Source organism: Phoca vitulina, unplaced genomic scaffold, assembly GCF_004348235.1.
Source record: "Phoca vitulina isolate PV1807 unplaced genomic scaffold, GSC_HSeal_1.0 scaffold8, whole genome shotgun sequence".
Lineage (NCBI taxonomy): Eukaryota > Metazoa > Chordata > Mammalia > Carnivora > Phocidae > Phoca > Phoca vitulina.
The window spans coordinates 39,374,889-39,384,115 of NW_022589711.1; positions in this window are offsets into that span (position 1 = coordinate 39,374,889).

Below are 9,227 nucleotides of genomic sequence, written 5' to 3' on the forward strand. Positions count from 1 at the left end.
ACTATAAACATTTAGGTTTATAGAAACACACATGGGGCTACAAATAAATTGTTAAGGGGAATCAGAAAAAGAACATTACACAATTTGTAATACTTTATTTATAAAAACAACTAGAAGTAAATATGACAATGTTTAACATTTATTAATTCTGCACAGTAATGGAAATTTTTGATATAAACTTGGTAGTATCTTATACATACCTGGAGATATAGAAGTAAGGGTTATTTGGAAATTAAGGTGAGATATTTACTTTGGATATACCCTTCTATTTCCTATTATCCTAATTTCTCTACCAGTATGGTACTCACCAGTATATAATTCCCAGGATTTTCAAGCCATTGGAATGACCATTTATAATTCAAAGTCACATATTTTGCCTATCCTTAAATTTACTCAAGTCCTGCACACAATAGTCATATAATACTAATCATTTACTTATATTAAGCTTTCCTAAAAACTGAATACTTCTCAATTTAGTATGTTTGACCTATTTTTTCTAATGGTCAATTCTGAAGAGGGATTATGTTTCTCAGTAAGTCCTACAACAAAGGACCATTAGGTTTATCAGTCCTCTTTTCTTCTATACATTTTTCTTTTGATACATTTGATACATCTTCAAAGTTTCCACATAAGAGAATATAAAAAGTACAGATCAATAGAATTTGGAATGAGTAAAAGTAAAATGATTAATCCTATTTTTCTGTGCTTAAAATTAAGAGAACTAAATTCTATTCCTGACTCATCAACTACTTTGCTGAGTGACTGTGGACACATATCTTCATTTACTTAGGTTATAGTTTTATCATTTGTTATAATGAAGATGTTGGACTAAAGCTTGCTAGAATTTGCTTCAACCCTGATATTATGAGATTTCCATAAATTTAAAAATGTGATTTCAAACTGTTACCTAGATGAACAATCAAAGAGCAACCCTAGTTTTTAAGACAAGTGTTAGCCTCCGAAAACACTACTTCCCAGGGATTCATTTGGCTTTATCAACCAAATAAAGCAAATTGACTAGCTCAACTTAACTGTATTACCAACTTTTTGAGGTGAGAAGTCATGTCCTATTTTCTACCTTCCCCAACAGAGCCTAACCCATACTTTTCATATAGTAGAAACTAATTTAAAAAAGTATTATTGATATATTTCTTAATATTGATATATTTCTCTAAAGTCCATAAAGCATTGTCATCTGCAATATTCATTTAATCCTCCTGCAACCCTAAAAAGTAGACAACATTTTGCATATTTTAAATTTGAGGAGATTTTGATTCCCAAGTCGTGATCTGCTTAGAGTCACACAGCTAATAAGTGGAATTGCTGAGATTTGAGTTTTTGTTTTTATTGGATGGATGGATAAAACAAGACACTTTGTTAGAGCTAAAATTTTCCTATTAGTATTCAGAAGCAATTTTCTGTTGTATGAAGGAAGGAAGACAGAAGGATGAAAGAATCTCTAATATCTATCACTTGAAGAGATTCTAGTCTTAAAACTAATAGTTTGAAGGTCAAGCTAAAGAAGCCAAAGGAAGTAATGGAGACCATCAAATTCATAAACATAATGGCTTAACAGACTTCAGCGAAAAAATTGGCATCTAAAATTAAATAATTTATATAGTGATCTTTAAAGGAAATTAGCCCTTTACTTGGCCTCTAAGATTCATTATGAATTTCTAAGAAGAATAATCTGATAAAGGATTAGTATCAAAATATTTAAAGAACTGATACAACTCAATACCCCAAAACCAAATAATCCAATTAAAAATGGGCAGAAGACATGAATAGACATTTCTCCAAAGAAGACATACAGTTGGCCAACAGATACATGAAAAGATGCTCAATACCTCTCAGCATCAGGGAAATGCAAATCAAAACCACAATGAGGTATCACCTCACACTTGTCAGTATGGTTAAAATCAACAACACAAGAAACAACAAGTGTTAGTAAGAATGTGGAGAAAAAGGAACTCTCTGGTACTCTTGGTGAGAATGCAAACTGGTGCAGTTACTCTGGAAAATAGTATGGAGATTTCTCAAAAAGTTAAAAATAGAACTACCCTATAGTCCAGGAAATGCATTACTGGGTATTTACCCCCAAAATATAAAAACATTAATTCAAAGGGATATATTCACCCCCTATATTTATTGCAGCATTATTTATAATAGCCAAATTATGGAAGCAGCCCAAGTGTCCATTGATAAAAGAATGGATAAAGAAGATGTAATATATATATATATAATGTTATGGAATACTATTCAGCCATAAAATAGAATGAAATTTTGCCATTTGCAACAGCGTGGATAGAGCTATAAAGTGTAATGTTAAGGGAAATAAGTCAGCCAGAGAAAGACAAATATCGTATGATCTCATTCATATGTGGAATTTAAGAAACTTAGCAAATGAGCAAAAGAAAAAAAAAAGAGAGAAAAAACTAAGAAACACTCTTAACTACAGAGAACAAACTGAAGGTTACCAAAGGGGAGGTGAATGAGGGGATGGGGGAAATAGGGGATGGAGATTAAAGAGTGCACTTATCATGATGAAAACAAAAATAAAACAAAATGATATAAAAAGAGTAATAAATATATTAGTCCTAACATTGGACTAATGTTCATAAGTATGACCATATGTTCATAACATATGAACATAATATTTATAAAAAGTTTATGAAGTAGTTCATAAGCTTTTTTAAATTTTAGTTTGTACTATAATGCAACTTGAAAAGAAAATGCATTGAGTCTACTGCTCATTTTAAATTTGAATTTATCTGGTATTATCATCCACAAGTGATCAGAAGTGTCAGGTTCATGCAAATCTTTCCGATCTTGACTTAATGCTTTCAGGATACTTCTACCAAGTGTTACTTTATAATCAGAAACTTCAAAGATTTGAAGAGTTTATAAGAAAAAAATATTTTTTAAGGTACATCAGACTGCAAATAGTTGTTATTTAAGGAGAACAATAACCCCTACCATTGGCTGTGCAGTATCTAAATTGATGCTTTGGTATTGGTAAATTATGTCTTTCATCTAAAATAAATAATATGGGGCACCTGGGTGGCTCAATCATTAAGCGTCTGCCTTCGGCTCGGGTCATGATCCCAGAGTCCTGGGATCGAGTCCCCACATCGGGCTCCCTGCTCGGCGGGAAGCCTGCTTCTCCCTCCCCCACTCCCCCTGCTTGTGTTCCTGCTCTCGCTATCTCTCTCTCTGTCAAATAAATAAATAAAATCTTAAAAAAAAAATAAAATAAATAATATGTATTGGATATGTTATATTAAAAATCTGAAAAAAATGTCATTATTTCATCTTTCAATAAACTAACGCATTGCCATGGAGTCTATTTTCCAAAACCTATATAGGATCTTATGGTGTTCATTAGAGCATAAGATATTGTACAATACTTCAAAGAATGAGTTTTTAGAGGAAAATGCACTCTACCTGGCCCAACAGAGGTTAATTCTGGCCATCCTCACCTTAACTTTCTGGATGTCAATTCTGTGGTTCATTACCTAATGATCAACCAACCCCTCAGCAATAACTAGAAACTTACTCCTCATTCCATGAATTTCCAGTCACTCTGCATTCCAGCCATTTTCACTCCATCAGAACTGCTCTACTTTTTCAGTGGAAGTTGGAGACCTGCCATTTTGAGCTCTTTTATATACATTTCACAGTGCTTCCTTCAAGTTAGCCACCATTATTCCCCTAGGCTCCCACACTCACAGTCTGTTTTACTCAGTCTCAGAACTTTATGGCTCCCTATGTTTATTACATACTCATTTTCTCATGTTCTTTTTCTATTCAGAAGGCCATTTCCCATCAGTGCATCCATGCTTTACCAACCTTTCTGGTGTAAATGAAGCTTACTCTTCTCCATTAAAAAAAAAAAAAAAAGGTCAAATCCTCTTTTTTTCCAAATATTTTTTTACTCTTTAAACTTCTATGAGTTTCTCAGTATCACATTCTTTGGAACATTTTTTTTTCTTTAATTGCTTAAAGCACATTAGCAAATTGCTTCTCCAATCAGGTTGGCTTCTGCAGTGAGAAATAATAGAGTAAAAGCATTACTGGGTATGCTTGAAAAGGTGCAAGGCTAATGTGGAGGTATCACAGGAAGTTATGCCTTATAACAGAAAGATCTAAGGAGAGTAAGTTAGACATGCTGGCACCTGCATGAAGGCTGACTATCCATTTAAATTGTGAAATGGCTATGGATTAAACTTATACAGAGCCTCCAAATTCTAAGATCAACAAATAGAATCAGTATAAGCATAATCAAGAAAATGGAACTCACTAGAGGAAATTTAATCCAGGGAAGAAGTTACAATGATGATGGAAGGGCTAAAAACGAAACAGAAGATGATAAAATAAATGAGAGATGAGCAACAGCAGAAAGATATTGCCATCCCTGGAATCCAAGGGAGAAGCAGTTGTTACCAGGGCCTGAGAGTCAGGCCACCCAAAGAAAACTGCAATCACAATAGAGGCTGTCCTATGAGAGCTAGGACTGTGGAAGAGATGCAGAGCCACCAAGATGGACAGTAATAGCCTGGCTCATTTGTTCTCACTGCCAACCTTCCACCAGTGCCTTCCATTGGCTAAACATAGAAGAAACCAAGCAGAAAAATGTAGCTGGTAGGGTCAGGTACAAGTGATACAGAGCAGAGCAGGGGGAAATGTAGGAAATGAATTTGAGACAAAAGGACCAATTGATTTATATATTATCTATCTATCTATCTATCTGTCTATCTATCATCTATCTATCCATCTCTCTATCTACTGTAAATAAATGCATACATATACACTATGCACCTTGAAATACAGTCAGGGTATAGTCTTAAAAGGACTGTAACATCATGAATTGAAAAATTTTGGTGAATGTCACTATTAAATTCAAATAACAAATTCTACAAAATATTTTTGTGTGTATGCAAAATTATCTATAACCCAGAAAGCTTTCTATAGCTATTTTCCCCAAGGAAATCAATCCCAAGTTTGAAGTATTATAATGAAACTCTACCGCTACACATTATTCAATTAGGAACAAGGGGGTGGGGGGGAGGTTGAATTCTATGTTTATTATTTGCTACACTGCTTCTCCAGTGGTCATCTCATCCATATTGACACCTAGAATTTTTCTATGGTAACCCTTATTCTTGGTTCTAAATTATATTCTGCTATTTTACTTCTTCAAGCAAATACTGCTTCAAGAACATTCTTCTCTCACTTTCCAAAGTAAAGGGAAAGGCAGCTGAACTTCATTAAATGCAATCACTCTGTGTACTTTACCTCTGGTTCAGTATTTGATTTGGTGCACCCTGCACTATAAGTGAAAGTGATTGTGTCATTTTTGACATATTCACGGTTTTCTAGCACAATCCAAAGACTAATAAGAATGCTATTTAGAGAAATAACATCACTTCTGATAAAATTGCTTATAAAATATATGAACCTTTAGTGAACTGTATTATTCAGTATTTTCCTGCTATTTGTAGTGGAACAGGGAAACAATATTGAAAACATCCCCATTAGAGTCCTTGTCTTCTGGAAATCTTGCTCTAAAGTAACTCCCACCTCCATGTTCTCTCATTGAGTGACTGATTAGACTCTCCTTTTCACTCAACTGTTGCCTACCACACAGCTCATCCTAGAGTACTATCAAGGTTTGGGTCATTAAACTGCAATAGATGACAACGGAAATAGCACTTGAGACAAATGAAAGCAGCAATACCTGTTATTACCAAATATACTTTTCAGTTATCATTGCAGAATGAAATACTAAAAAAGCTGAGTGACACAGGATTGTTTGTTAGGAATGGCAATATAAGTATAAATGAGAGGCACCAGAAGAGAATTAAAGATAGGTCTGACTTCCTTAGTACAATTTCTGGTCAGAAGAACAAATATACAGCACATTAGCTAAGACTAAAACACTGAGCTGTAGGCAAAGACATGCTGCATAAGGTACAGCATCTAAAATTGCTCTGGCTTAGCTTTATTCTTTGAAAACTACTTCAGACACAGTTCTACTTAAAATAAAATGTTTCTATATATATGTAGGCTCAGTGATTGTTAAGACAGGAATATCGTATGTATTATAAATTTCATTTATTAACTAATTCCAAGGAATTATTATATTTAATTATATTTAATGTTTAAAAAGAGCCTCTACTATATTTGAACAAAAGCTGTGTTTTGAATACTTTAGCATTCAAAGAGGAAAATAGCAAGCACTTACATAGCTATTATGAGCCAGGCATATTTCAATCTATTTCGATATATTAATTTCTACTTTCAAAACAACTCTAAATTTTTTATCCCCATTTTATATACAAGGAAACTGAAGGACAGAGATATTACAGAACTTGTTCAGAGTTACACTGCAGGGTAATGGTGAAGTGTTTCAATGATAGGCCAATTTCAGAGTTTTTGTTCTTTGCACCATTGCTTTGGGGCAGGAATTTGCAAGGTTCCATGTTTTGGTCTAGGGCACATGGTCAAATAATTTGGGAACCCAGGGAGGAAAGTGTAAGGTGTGGCTTGGTAGAAGAAGAAGTCAAGACAGTGAAAAAAAGTCTTTGTAAGACAATGAACCAATGTTATTTAAGGTAAACTACATAAAAAGAATTCAGCTAAAAACAGATATACGAAGATGAATGGCTTTTTCCTCAATTGTACAATCTCTTTCTCAATGATTTTATAAACCAATGGAGGAACTTATATTCTAGTGGGGATAATTAACTCACTGTCAAATGTGTATTGATTCTTATGAAGGGTAAAGTATTAAATCAAAAAGAGGAGAATGCCATGAAATTAAGTTTCTTATAATCTTAAGGCCATCTGCATCAAAAATACCTAATTAATTCTGGGAATTTAAGAATTATGTCATCTAATTTCTTTCCCTCTCTCTCTTTCTTTTTTAAGGCAATTACATCTCCTAACAATCTCTTTTTAGAACTCATCTGGTTTCCCAAAAATGCCCTTTCCTCTTCTGGGTCTTGCTCATGGGGTTTTCTATCTAGTATGATTCTAAACTACCTTAAATTTCTATCCATCTTCCTATCACAAGGCTCACAAGGCATCATTTCATAAATTTTCTCCTATTTTCCAGTCCAAAATATTATTTTTCTCTTTGTACTTACAACACTCTGCTTATGCTTCACATATATGTATATGTAATAAACATATATGTATATATAATATAACATATACATATAAAATATATAATCTAATTTACATTATATATGCATATAGTATGTAGTTAGTATGTAATATATGCATATATTATTTTTATGTATAGACCTTGCTTTTCTCTACCACTCTGTTAAGAACTACTTGGGAACAACATCTTTATTTTTACATCTATCTGTTCTCGAGTATTTAGCATAGCTCCGAATAATAAAGAGATACTTTTTAAATAATTATTGAATTGGACATCCCTGATAAAAAGATAGTCTACAGTGAAGTTTATTTTTAATGTGCAATTTCACCAGTACTATGTAAAGAGGAATAATTATATTTGTTTATTTAACAACTTAAAATAATGTTAGTCATTGACAATTTCAGCTCTTCTTCCTCATATGCATGTATGTATGTTATATGTAGAGAGATATATATTTCACTCTTATTTCTTATGTTTAAGGGTTACCTAACTTCCATGGTTTTAGATTTGCCACTCAAGACTATGTTATTATAGCGTTTTGCATTTGTTTATAGATTAGATGCAAAAATATGCTAATGTATCATTAAGACTGAGATTATAATTACACAGGAGTCAGAAAACTCTCTGTTAAAGTTCCCAAAGCAAACATAATTCTTTTTTCTGAAAATATCAATGAAATATATATTTTAAAATTTGTTCTCCTGTGGTGTTAAAAGCCTAAACACAAAGGAAACGAGGTAGTATTTGAGAAATAGGGAATAAAGTGAAACCTAAACATGGAAATATTTTCTATCTAAATTAGGTTAAAAACTTTTTAAAAGAGAAAACAAATTATATAGTTGATGAAAGCCCATTTGAATGTAAAATACCTTAAAGTTTCAATAATGCAAGGTGTTAATAACTGAGGAAAGGATTTCTAAGATATATAATTTGGGTCTTGCCTGAGACCCTCTAGCTATAGAGTTACTATAGCAATGCTACTAAAGAAAATTAATGTTTGTAATTAGACCAAAGCTTTAATACCATAAATCCCACTACAGCTATTTATTTTCAAACTGTTAAGGATCTGTGGCTATTTTCAGGACTCAGTGATTTACATTTGTATTTCCTGTTTTAGGCCGACCATTTTGGCAATCTAGAAATTGTTCAGTTAACTCCATTTAAAATTCTGATTTGATTGGATCCAGTCTCAATACACACACACACACACACACACACACACACACGCACACATTGGTAACAAAATATGTTTGGGGAGTTTTGTACTTAGAAAAGCTGCAGTGAATGTTTTAGTTTGTTTTGGGTATGACACATCAGAACAGAATCACAGGACATTAAATATCTCCATTGCTAAAAAAAAAAATCCCTACCAATTATAAATCTCCATCCTTTACAAATCTTTATGATTTTTGTGATATTTCAATAATAGTCACAGTTTTATTCCTTAGCAGTCATTCAAGTAAAGAGGTGTTCTTCCTTTATCTATCAATCTATCTATCTATCTATCTATCTATCTATCTATCTATCTATCTACCTATCTATCTATCTATCATCAATCACTGAATCTTACATCTATCAGAACAGTAAAATAAACAGGAGGCTATCAGAAAGGGTAACATAACTAAAGAATTGCAAAGAAAAGGCAAAAGAATTTCTCAAATATATCATGAGTATTTATGCCAGACCATAACCATACAAAGAATTCCTGATTAATCAACATACATCTAAGACATTAGCTGTGTAACTTTGGTACAGAAAAATAAACTGTTTTACTCCACTATAAAATCTGAATACCACCATTTTGTATGGCTAAGTGTTGGAAGGAGCGTCATTTGGTTTTTGAGACCTCATCAAGATCTGTCAGACAATACCCAGTGAGAAACTCACAAGAAACTGGATAGTAAACATAAATATGCAAACGAACATTGTAGTCCTTGTATAACAGTCTATAAATGACCATTTGGCTCATATAAGGATTATGCCATCAGACCTCTATACTCTTAAGTAAATGAAACCCTGACTTCTGTGCAATTAAGTCTCGAGCTAAGAAAAAAATAGA